Below are 12,605 nucleotides of genomic sequence, written 5' to 3'. Positions count from 1 at the left end.
TCCAAAGATCGTGGTCCATCATCAAGCTGCTTTACCTTGAAAGAATGTGCTGTGCTGGGGGAAGAACAACAGAAACCAAGGCTATGACAGCTGTAAATGTGCACACCTGCACATCCATAACACAGATTCTGGCCCAAAGATCAAGACATTCTATTTGTCATTATATATGTTCTTTCTAGGTTTCCCTGATGGCTCAGCGGTTAACAATCCTAACGCAATGCAGGAAATTTGGGTTTGATCCCTGGGTCAGGAAGATCCCCTGGAGAAGGGAATGGTAACCCACTCCAGTGTTCTTCCCTGGGAAATCCCACGGACAGAGGAGCCTGGCAGGCTACAGTCAATGGGGTTGCAAAAGAGTCAGAGATGACGTAGCAACTAAACAACAACAAAATTTTCTTTCCAGGAATTAAATGTCTTATGGCAATGAGAAAGAAATAGTTTTTCCACATCACCATCTTCTCCTCCCAGTATCTCTACCTTCCATGTATCTATTAAAACTGGGGCTATGGTTTATACAAACAGCTCAAAGCAAATGAGGAAAATTGAACATGAACATCTGCATTTTACACAAAAAGAAATACATCTCATATCCTCTTTAGTTTGTCATGACTCCAAAGAGAGAGAGAGCCAGAAAGTCTAGATTTTGTTCTTTTCAATCTGGAATGCAAATGACAGACACCAGCCTTCCCATTTTACAAAGAGTGCCTTGGAGAGAAATGGTGATGTGCCAGGGCTGGGGGAAGAGCTGTTTTTAAAGAACCAAAGCAAAGTTGCAGAAACTGGAACGCCCAAATGTTTGCAGTGTCTCAACTGGCCAAGAAACTGGCATGAAAGCCCACAGCCAGAGCTTGTAGGTACCTGAGTGGCCAGGAAGTACAGATGTCTCTGGGCTGAATCTTGTGAACTGCAGGTGCAAGTTACCGATGGGAGGTTCAGCTGTGGGAACATGCCACGTATGTAACAAAACTCAATTGAAGGGAGCCAAGTTTAAGACCATAACCCGAACTTGAATACAGGAGGCAGCAGATTCCATAGGATTTAGTTATAAAAGGAGAATTGCCATATTTTTCCTTATGAATTAACTTCAACATTAAGTAGGTGAAAGTAGCACCGTATTTACTTCTCATGGAGTACATTTTCAGTAACAGAGTCAGCCCTATAAAGACAAAACTCTCCTGCGTGTCATTTAGTTCTCCAAGCATTGTATCGGAATCAGCCCTATCAAAATAAAAACAGATTAACTTTGTTAAAGAATGCTTATTGACACTTGTATATTTAGGGTCCAAGTAGAAAAGAAGCAGCCAGAAATATCCTAACACTAAAACAACACGATTCTAACTTAGATCACAGTTTTGACTATTTTAATCTCCAAATTGGTTTATTCTGGTGGAATGGATTGGGGAAGATGAGGAAGGAATGTATACTTTTTTAAGCCTTTACAAGATGCTAGGCACTGTTGAGACTCCTCACAAATATCTCTGATCCTCACACCTCTCTGATCCTTGAAATAGGTATCATTATTCCTGTCTTACACAGAGGACACTGAATCTCAGAGACACTAAGTAACTTACCCAAGATCACACAGCCAGCAAATGGCAAAATTGCCAACTTTTATACAAAATTCAAATTTTGTATAAAATTTGTATAAAATTCAAATTTTGTATGAAATTTGTATAAAATTCAAATTTTGTATAAAATTTGTATAAAATTCAAATTTTAGACAAAATTCAAACTTTTATATTTAGGATATTTCCTTGCCACATTTAACAAGAGCCCTTACATATCAGTAAGTATTGCAGAGAATCTGATGCTAACTTTGGTATTAATGAAACTTTGTTAAAGTGAGGTGGTTTGGGATTAGATTTTAATACTCATTAGAAAATAATTTCTGGGGACAGTTTATGTCATATTTTTTTATGTGTCAAAATTTGAACTTTGGGGGAGGGAGGTGGGAGGGGAGGTTCAGGATTGGGAACACGTGTACACCCGTGGCAGATTCATGTTGATGTATGGCAAAACCAATACAATATTGTAAAGTAATTAGCCTCTAATTATAATAAATTAATTTAAATTTAAAAAAATTTGAACTTTGGATTTCTACTCCAATTTGTAATCCTTTAAAAATATTATCTGCTCTAATTTAAAGGTATTTTCATGTTTTCCTTTTTAATTTTTTATGATCTAGTTCTGAAATTATAAGTCAAAAAAGAAATTCTAATTTAGCATGTGCTCTGCACTTCCAATTTTTTTAGCTATTACTAGTAGCTCCTATATACATAAACATGAGAAATCACTAAAGTAAAATTTCAGTTTGAAATAAAGAAAAAAAAAAGCTAAATCACATCAAAGAAAATTAAGCACTGGAAGACACTTTCTAGAAAAAAAATATTAATATGTAATTATTTTAGGAGAAGCTACAAATCTGTTCAACCAGCCCAACCCCCCTCCCAAAATTAAATAACCTAATCAGATCACTTAGAGAAATAAGTGCTTTTTGCTGCCCTACCCTAAGCTCATACTGCTATTTAACCTGCCTTTAAACAAACAAGAATTTTTTAACATTTTCTATCCTTTAAGCAAATGTTCTTTGCTTGGCTAAATGACAATGTTCCAGAAATGCCTACCACAGAAGCATAAAAAACCCTTGGCAACATTCCAGGAGAAATTTACCCTGCATAATGTGTTCCAGCAAACGCTCAATAGCTTTTCTGGTGAACCTGCTGGTTCTGTGTGCACTTGAACAGGATCTGAAAAGAACAAAAGAAAAAACTGATAGACATTTTCCTTTTTGTTAGTCTGGTGAAGTAGCCCTCAGCTTGAATGAACAAACTTTCCAAACGTGGAAAAGTGAATGCATGTATGGCTAACCTAAACCCGGCTCTGGGCTCTGATGTCAGTTTTGCTTTACTCTTTGATTCCCTGAAATTCAAGTATAATTATATTGTTTGTCTTTTCGTCTAATAAAATGTGCATTAGCATTTGGTTCTCCTTGGAGTGTAGTATTTGTTTAGATGAATGTATTCTTTCAAATGATTAGTAGTGAAGTCATAATGAGAATGCTTTAGATCAGACATCCACTCTCCATAGAATATTAAAAAGAGGGAGACCAGAGGAGCAAACCTCTTCAAAAGGGCTCAGAAGTGTGCTCACAATTGGCTAAGGCTATCACATTCTCCAGATATTTATGAGAATTTCACCAAGTGAAAAGACTTGAAGATGAAATCCATTTTATAAAGTGAAATAGATGCAAGTTTTAATATTTTATGCCCCTTTGCAACTTTTTCTTAGGATAAACATTTCCTACTTAAAAAATAAAACGATTGGACATTTTACAGCCTATGAAACTGTAATAAGCCCCATTTGGCCCCAATTCTCCTTGGACATGGGGGGATGCAGAGTTGGGCTGAGTTGCCCAGAATCTGTACTAAAAGCCTGTTTGACCTTAAATGCCTTGAATGGAGGAAGTGTTGTGGGAGCAGGATTCAGTAGTAATAGGAAAGGTGAAATTTTCTCCATCTGATGTTCTAGGACACACACACAGAGCTGAAACTCAACCCATTTTGCAGGCAAGACCTCCCTCTAGATACAAACGCCAGGTGCAAGGGAGAATTTAAGCCTAGGGAAGGACCAAAGGCCCTGGAGTATGCCTTCAGAGGCCTCCCACTGTCAGTCCATCAGCCTGCTCCACACAGGCTCTTTCTCTGGCTCCCTGGGGCCACTTGGAGGAGCACAGCAGGGGGACAATTGGGACTTAAAATATAGACTTCTGATGGTATTATGAGAGATACCCAGACAGGGTTGAAGAAACATCATCACACATCTTTAACGGCTAAACATAGACAGTTTAAATGTACAGTGCGCTTGTAACATTCTTCTGGCATTTCTTCATTTATTACTTTGCTGGAAACCTCCAAAAAAAAAAAATGGAAAAGACCTACTAGAGGCCCTGACTACCAGGAAGTCATGTGGTGTATTAGGAGAAGGCAAGATCTTTACAAAACCCTCAACTTCTTCCTGCAGAAGAAAGCTGGGCCTCTAGACTCCCAGTCAACAGAGGAAATCACCAAATGCAAAAGCAGCATGAAACAGATGAAACTAAAGGGAACTTTGACTGTCATCCTTCTCCATCTTCAAGAAGTAACCATGATTCTGAGTTAAGGTGTTTCCTTCCAGGTCTTCAGAAAGTAATACACACACGCACACACAAAGAATAAATGATGTTATTTTATGTGTTTTTCTTCATACATGGTATAATGCTATGCTGGTGTTTGCATGAACGGTCGTGTCCACCTTTTCGCAACCCCATGGACTGTAGTCCGCCAGGTCCTCTGTTCATGGGATTTCCCAGGCAAGAAGACTGGATTGGTTTGCCATTTCTTTCTCCAGGGGATCTTCCTTACCCAGGGATCAAACCAGAGACTCCCATGTCTCCTGCACTGGCAGGTACATTCTTTACTGCTGCACCAGCTGGGAAACCATAATGCTATACACATCCTAAACAAATTGCTTTATTTTTTACTTTAAATTCATTTAGCAATATTTTGAAACTTATCCATGTGGCCTCATATAGATTTATTTCAATACTTCTGGCTACTGAATAGTATTCCATCTTTTGAAACCATCAGTTTTGTTTACCCATTCCCCTGCTGAAGTACATCAATTTTTGTGTGTTGCTGACCTGATGCATTCTTCCAGCCCACTTAAGCTTTCCCTTCTCAGAAGTCTGACTTTACTTTATTCTCCTTAATTGTTCCATGTTTGTGAGATCTGTCTCCCAGACTAGAAAGTAAACATCTAAAGAGCAACTTCCACAGCCAGTATCTAAGAGAATCATTGTATCTGTGTAACAATTTGGTGAATGATGAATTTGGGGCTTTTGACTCTATCAGAAAGCTTCAACAGGAGCTTTGGCCTCACAGAGGCTCAAGAAATTCTATCTAGTTATTTATTTCCCCTTGTTTCTTAAAAGAGAAGTTCTGTATTTTCAAAGCAGGTTCAACTAAAATTCACTTCCTTTCCTAATTTAGATTTGTGGGGGTCAACATGTCCTTAAGATGTTCCAAATCCTAATACTGGTGATACAATGAAGGTTGCGCCTTTTAAAGATGAGTGTGTGTGTGTGTGTTTGAGAGAGGGGGAGAGAGAGAGAGAGAGAAGGAGACAGAAATACAGAAAGAGAAAAGACAGGGAGAGAGGAGAGGGAGGGGGAGAGGAGGGGAGGAGGAAGAGAGAAGGTTCCCAAACCCTCTTTGAGGAGTGGCCCTGTGGCCCCTGCTGGCCTGGAGGCAAAGCCGGACACAAAGGACTAACTCTCTTTGTAAACGAAATCTGGATAACAAGCACTATTCCTTCTTTTTCTTTAAAAATCTTATTACCCTGCCACTTTTACTTTACTCTTTTAGGTTGCTGGTGTCAAAATCATTTTCATTTCTTTTCCTGGAAACTTTATTCTCTGAGTCTTTAGTCTTCCTAAAGAAATTTAAAAAAAAATTTTTTTTTTAATTGTTACTGCTCTTTCTAGGAACAATGAAGAAAGCACAAAGTCTCCACATCCACTCACCAGAAATCTTCCAAACCATTCAACTCCGGATCATGTCATAAAGAGCTGCTTGGAAAATGTGAAAACTTTGCCAAAGAGACTCACCCATTGCATTGTTTGTTAGAGGAAAGAAGAAGGTGTGGACCTATCAAAGCTGTGGAAACAAGCAAGTATTTGGGGACCTCTCTGTGTTTGTGTTAGATCATTTTTTCATCTTGTAAAATCATTTTAATTCTTTCTTAGTCACCTTCAGCAGCTTTGTTGGCTTTTTCAAGTCTGACCCCTCCCAGAATGCACACATGCTCATATACACGCAGTTCTGCAAAGAATCTCAAGGACTTAAAAAATCCGCTGGACTAGAGGAGTCCAGGTTAAGAAGATCTAAAGTAAAGTGAAATTTTCAAGAATCCAGATGTCAGCAGAAATAGTAAGTGACAGGCTCTACATGCATTGACAGTAGCTACAAAATAAAAAACAGTCTCCATCTTTGGGTTTTGGAATATATTTGGGTTTTATCTTGAGTTGGTCTTTTCAGACATGTCCATGTCCATGACATGTTGTCATCAATGTGCCACCATCTTCAATCACAAAGGTTGACTCTGTGTCTGGAAGATAATATACTGGACAAGGCACAAAACAACACTGATCACAAGGAGATGATCTCACTGAAAGTACCTACACCTGTAGCAAGTACTGGAATTAAGTGAATGAATGATCTTGCCCATCAGTGCCCTTCACTTGTTTCTTATCACATCCTTGGCATTATCTCCTTCAGCAGCTACCCTACCCTCAAAATCATCCTTAGTACTCTTTCAACTTCAAAGACTTCTCCATATGCCATCTTCCTTAGACTGAACCTATTCCAAACCCTCAAATATTCCCCAAACCACATACTCATAAGATTACTGTCATTAGAGTAACTTCCACCATGTACAGAATGACTCCTATGTGTCGGTTATGCATGCTAATATATGTATTAAATCTGTACAACAACTCTGCTAGGTAGGTAGTAGTATTTTCATTTAAAGATGAGAAACATAAGCCTCAAAGAAAAGTGATATGCTAAAGGTTACAGAGCAAAAAAAAAAAAAAAACCTGGCAGAACTGGGTTTATCCTTAATTCCATTTGACTGCAAACTCTGTCTCAGTCTTGTTAGCTGGTACCACCATCGTGCTTTTCCAGAAAATTATTAAAATTACAGAATTCTCAGTGTAGATGTGTTCTCAGCCTGCTTTGGCTCAGAATATTTGAGCAGAAAAGGATGTTAGAGATGATCTTGTCTGACTCTAACACTTTACAGATAAGGAAACTGACAGCCAAGTAGGATGGGTTACTGGTCCAACCATGACCTTCCCTTTTTTAGTTCTTAAGCGGGTGGGAACCACATCCTTTGGGAAGTCATTTCATGCTCCTCCTAGCATAACTCTAAGTGCACCAAAAGCCTGTATGTGGACCTCTGATGTCCATTCCAAAAGGAGCAGAATATCAAGTCCAGAACACCTGAACAGCCAGAGCAAAGAAAGCCCAGACTCAAATGGCATCAACCTCGAAGGGAATAGAACAAGCCAAGGATGTTGCCTGGTCCTCAAAGATAGCAAAGCAATGAAGACAAGACATGTAAAACCACAGCAAAGCCCTCCCCCCAAAACCAACACCTGTATCCCAAAGCCACTTTTACCAACAGCAGTGACATGCAACCCAATTAAGCAGATAATTTCAAAGTCCTTCTCTTTAAGTCTGAGTAGCTGGAATGAGGAGGGAGAAGACAAGTCAGTGCTTGAAAGCTTGCCTTTAGGTTTGTTATCAAGAATAACAAGTGATTGCCATATTTCAAGTGTGTTTAAAAGTCCTGAATCATATAACTATTCTGCCTTGTGTTGTCCTTGAAAATGCAAAAATAGAAATGGAAGAAATTATCAAAGGGCAATAAAGCAGGGAAACAGAGATGAGGCAGGGGTGTGGGCTGCAATTCATTATTACAGATGCTTTAAACACTTACTGTATGGCAGTAGTTGACAAGCCTGGTTAAGAACAGAGCAATAAACATGCTTTCAATCTCTCTCCTAAAGAGAGACATAATAATAGGGCAAGAGAACAAAGAGTGTAACTGTTTAATAGCCATCCTTATTTTCTAAAGAAGGCAGTTTTGGTGACCCTAATGCTTTTAACATTCATTTTTTGTCCCTTTATTATATCATTAGACTACATCAAAAACACAAAATGTGCTACTTAATAGATCATATGTAACAAGAGAGGACACATGAGGTGGGTCAATGATCAGGGCTTGCCTAATTAGCTTTAATTGATTCACTTATCTCCAAGGTTCCCTAGGCTATTTTGTAAATAAATATGATTCAATACCAGGTGTTACATAAATATTCAATGTAAATACATATACATACACATAAATGTGTTGAATATATCGTGACCATTTGTTATATCCAGGTACTAAGCCTGCCGACCAGCTAAATAAGTTCCCTAGGCTCCAAAAGTATAAATCCTGAGCCCTCCCAGGCACATGCAGAGTTTGCTCAATCCGTAAACACGTAATTATTGAACCTGCCTTCTAAAGTAACACCACACCCTGGATATGATGCAAAACCCAGCATTACAAGATAAGCTTTGTCTCAAGTTTCTGCTCGTTGTAGTGCCTGAAGTATTTGCTCATATACTCAGGGACCGAAGCAGAAGTAAACAGTCAGGCCAGTATTATAGGGACACCTGGGTTTCAAAATCGACTTTCTTCTATTGTGAAAGCAATGAATGAAGTTCAGCAGAACTCCTATAAGAATGCCGACTCATCCCACACCACGTGGGTCACAGGACTTTGACCTTAGCTCAGGCCACCCTAAGAGGCCTAGGGCCATCCCCTTCCCTGGGGAGTCAGACCCAAGCTCCCAGTCCCCTGCCGCCACACATCACCTCCTGCCTGTCTCCTGTCTGCACCCTCTTGCACTGGGCGTTAACCAAGACTGTGCTCAGATCTCCAGCCAGGGCTCTGCACGGTACATTTAACCTGCCTGGACTCATGACTCTTTATACCTTTAAAACTACAAAATCACTTCTTAGGTATGATTTTTTTTTTATATCCTTCCCTCCCCACCAAGATATTATATAGCTAGCTGAGCAATGAAGAGCCAGAACCTGGGAGCCCAATGCCTGGGGTTGAATCCTGACCCACCACAGACTAACTGCACCTCAGTTTCCCTACCTGTCATTCTTGGGTATATAAAGTGGCTCAGTCAGAAAGAATCCACCTGTAACACAGGAGACTGTCTGCAATGCAGGAGATGTGGGTTCGATCCCTGGGTCAGGAAGATCCTCTGGAGAAGGAAATGGCAACGCAGTCCAGTATTCTTGCCTGGAGAATTCCATGGACAGAGAAGCCTGGCAGGCCAACAGTTCATGCGGTCTCAAAGAGTCGGACGCAACTGTGCAACTAAACAACAACAGTCAAGATGAATAAGTAAGCAAAGAGCGTAGAATAGTGCCTATGCTATGCTCTGCTAAGTCGCTTCAGTCGTGTCCGACTCTGTGCGACCCCATAGACGGCAGCCCACCAGGCTCCCCCGCCCCTGGGATTCTCCAGGCAAGAACACTGGAGTGGGTTGCCATTTCCTTCTCCAATGCATGAAAGTGAAAAGTCAAAGTGAAGTCGCTCAGTCGTGTCCGACTCTTAGCGACCCCATGGATTGCAGCCTAACAGGCTCCTCCGTCCATGGGATTTTCCAAGCAAGAGTACTGGAGTGGGGTGCCATTGCCTTCTCCTGGTACTCAGTAAATGCTGCCACCCAAGTGCAAGCATAATAAATGTGATCAAAAATAGTAGCTCCTATCTACCTTGGCGTTCAAGAGACAATGGGGACTGACAGGGCTGTATCTGAGCTGGCCCATCAAGGAAATGCCTGTAATGGCCAGCATTGCCTTGCGAGTTGTCCCTGCAAACACTGCAGCTGGCCTGGTGTGACCAGCTGTTTACAACTTCACGAAGAAGCAAAATCCACATGTCTGGATTTTAAGTTATTGGTTTACATTTTAAAAATTCATGTTTGAGCCAAAGAAAGCACATTTAAAGGCAGATTTAGCCCTTAAGCCACTATTTTGTGACCTCTGACATTTAGGAATCTATAATGGGGTGGTGTATGTATGTGTGCACATGCGTGCATTTTCATTTTTCTGTGTTTATCCTCTGTACTTCTTCCACAGTTAAATATCTGAGGGGTAGTAAAAAGCATGCAGAAAGTATTCAGTTAAGATCAGCTGACCAATGAAGGTTTATTGACGAACAGACACCAGAGGAACTTTGCTGAAAGAAAACAATGAGTAAGTTAGTGTCACCCACATTCAATGCCCTCCGCATCTTCAGGTCAACAAGCCAAGCCCTGATGACACAAAGATGAACAAGATGCAGTCCCTGATCTGAAAGAATGTTATAGACTTGTGGGGACACAGACGTGTAGACAACTGTAACTGTTAACAAAACATGTGAACATGTCTTACCTCAACATCAGGAGAACCCAAGGTAGTTGGTATAGTGTGTGACTTTATACTCAATGTATAGAAGAGAAACAGGTTAAATGACTTGTCCAAGGTCACTCCAGCAGTTCATGGAGTTGTAATAAGAACTCAGCTCTGCTGACTTCAAACCCAGGGCTCTCTCTGCTGAATGCTAACGTTCTAACATAAAACACCTCTATTTCCCAGTGCCTCTACACTGGAGAAATCGGGTTCAGGAAGAGGGTCCATACCCAGTGAGTTAGATGGAGGCATTGATAGCATCATGGAAGGCAGGCTTTGAAAAGCACCTGTGAACAGTCAAATATTTTTCTTTTCATTAATTATAATTTCCCATCTACCAAAAAGAATTTGAGGCTACTTTCAACAAAGCGTAATACCATATATATTTTTCATATTCAAGAAACAAAGTAATGAAGGAAAACAGAGATGAAGTCCCTGTTTCAGAAAGTTGAGGGTAAGCACGGGTGGGCATAACTCCTACCTCTGAGCTTCCTGAGAGACAAAGTAAGCTGGGAAGTGATAAGATTCTGGTTTACAAAAGGAGGCAGACCAATTTTAATTTTAGCATATATTATCACCATTTGTTCTCTGAATCCACACAACAAAAATCAGTATTCTTATGGAAAACATTGATTTGAAAATGCATTTAAAAAATGAATTTATTATATTAGTAAAGTCTGTGGGTTGATCAGAAGATTTGGAAATTTTGTAACAACATACTCACTAGCACATGATTGCCAACATGAATGGTTTGGCCTGTTCTATAAAGGAAAATGGAGAATTGGCATCTTGTTTGGAAGGCTCATGCAGCAGAGTATGGGAGCATGGAAACAGTAATGGGTGGGGGCGGAGGGGGGGCAACGGTGAGTAAACGGTTGCCTTTTCATAAAGAGCACACATTTCAAGTTCTTAACTGGTGTGCTAAGTCACTTCAATCATGTCCTACTCTGTGCGACCCTATGGACTGGAGACTGCCACGCTCCTCTGTTCATGGGATTCTCCAGGCAAGAATACTGGAGTGGATTGCCATGCCCTCCTCCCGACCCAGGGATCAAATCCGTGTCTCTTACATCTCCTGCATTGGCAGGCAGGTTCTTTAGTACTAGCACCACCTGGGAAGCCCTAAAGTAGACCTGATGGCCCATACAGGGATCGAACCCACGACCTTGCCATTATTAGTACCACACTCTAACCAACTGAGCTAACCAGCCAGCTTAACTGGAACTATTGCCAAAATGGCACATCAAACACAAGATGACATTCTTCAGCTATGAGGATATTTCATCATTCATCATTCATTCAACAAACATTTACTGAGTGCCCACAGAGTGGGCATTCAAGCCCTGTCCTTAGGGATGAAGATGGGGCAATGAACAACACAGACAGAAGTGCCGCCTTCACCAAGCCTTCTTGAGGCAAAGCCTAGCATGTTGCACAAATTAAAGATGATTGTATACTTTGTCTATGAGAGAGCTGGAGTTCCCATAGTCACACTGGCATCCAAATCTGTTGTCCTAAAAAGGCTGCTGCTGCTGCTTGTAAGTTGCGTCAGTCGTGTCTGACTCTGTGCAACCCCATAGACAGCAGCCCACCAGGCTCCCCCATCCCTGGGATTCTCCAGGCAAGAACACTGGAGTGGGTTGCCATTTCCTTCTCCAATGCAGGCTACACCTTTGTATTACTGCAGATGGTAAAACAGATGCTTGGCTTTTATCACACTATCTGGAGCCAGGAAAGGAAGCACAAACACTGATCCTAACAGGGTTGAAGCCCAAGTCCCACCTTAGGAAGCTCACAAATGGATGGAGTGTCAGCAGGCATCTCCTTCAGTCTGAGGCAATGGTTGTCCCTGCTCCACCCCATTCTAAACATGGCTTTAAGATGCAACTGGAAGAAAGAGGAGGAGGGGGAGCTAAAGCAACCATAGAAACTGTTACACATAGTAGAAAATAAACAAATCAAGCTTTCTAAGACCCACGCATGCATTTACTTAACTAATATTCATAAATCCTCACTACATATGCAAAAAGCACTGTGTTGGAAACTAAGCAAAAAGAGACTGCGGTGGGTGGAGACATGGTTCCTGCTCTGATATCTTTTGACTTCTAGAAAGAGAGCCAGACATTAAACAATTAATTAATTAATTAATTAACATAGTACAACTACTAGGAAGTACTGGAGTCTACAAGAACTTTACATGGGCAATGAACCTAGTGCCAAAGGTAACAGAAACCCTTTACACCATCCCACTCTCTCCCTCTCCTCCATCCCCTCCCCGCCCCCCTCCTCCTCTCTCAGACACGCACATGCACACAGACGCACACACAGGCATACTTAGCTATGATGTAATCAGGAACCACTTGTCTTCCTCTTTCAAAGAGGCAATTTTGAGCTGTAAATGCTAAAGATACTATACATACTGGCTTTTAGGCCAGCAGGCTGCAATCCTGGCAAAAAGCTGTAGCCGGAATCTCTACTCTGAGCTAAGATGCAGCCAACTACAAAGGAAAAAAAGAATATTTGAACTGATTACATCTTCAAATATTT

At 40.8% G+C, this 12,605-nt stretch overlaps 1 long non-coding RNA gene and 1 other non-coding gene across 3 annotated transcripts in view; both read right to left on the bottom strand.

The window, feature by feature from the left end:
• The window catches only part of LOC147370809 (uncharacterized), a 232,815-nt gene that overhangs the window by 181,528 nt on the left and 38,682 nt on the right, over nt 1-12,605 (bottom strand). The gene's annotated exons all lie outside the window — the stretch shown is intronic.
• Nucleotides 11,196-11,269, bottom strand: TRNAI-AAU (transfer RNA isoleucine (anticodon AAU)). The gene has a single exon. It is a non-coding gene; the product is annotated as a tRNA-Ile (tRNA).

This window comes from Bos grunniens, chromosome 6 (genome assembly GCF_055505025.1).
Source record: "Bos grunniens cultivar Pamir isolate PY7600 chromosome 6, Bosgru_T2T1.0, whole genome shotgun sequence".
NCBI classification, from domain to species: Eukaryota; Metazoa; Chordata; class Mammalia; order Artiodactyla; family Bovidae; genus Bos; species Bos grunniens.
The sequence above is the reverse complement of the archived record's forward strand: the minus strand, read 5'-3'. Positions and strand labels throughout refer to the sequence as shown.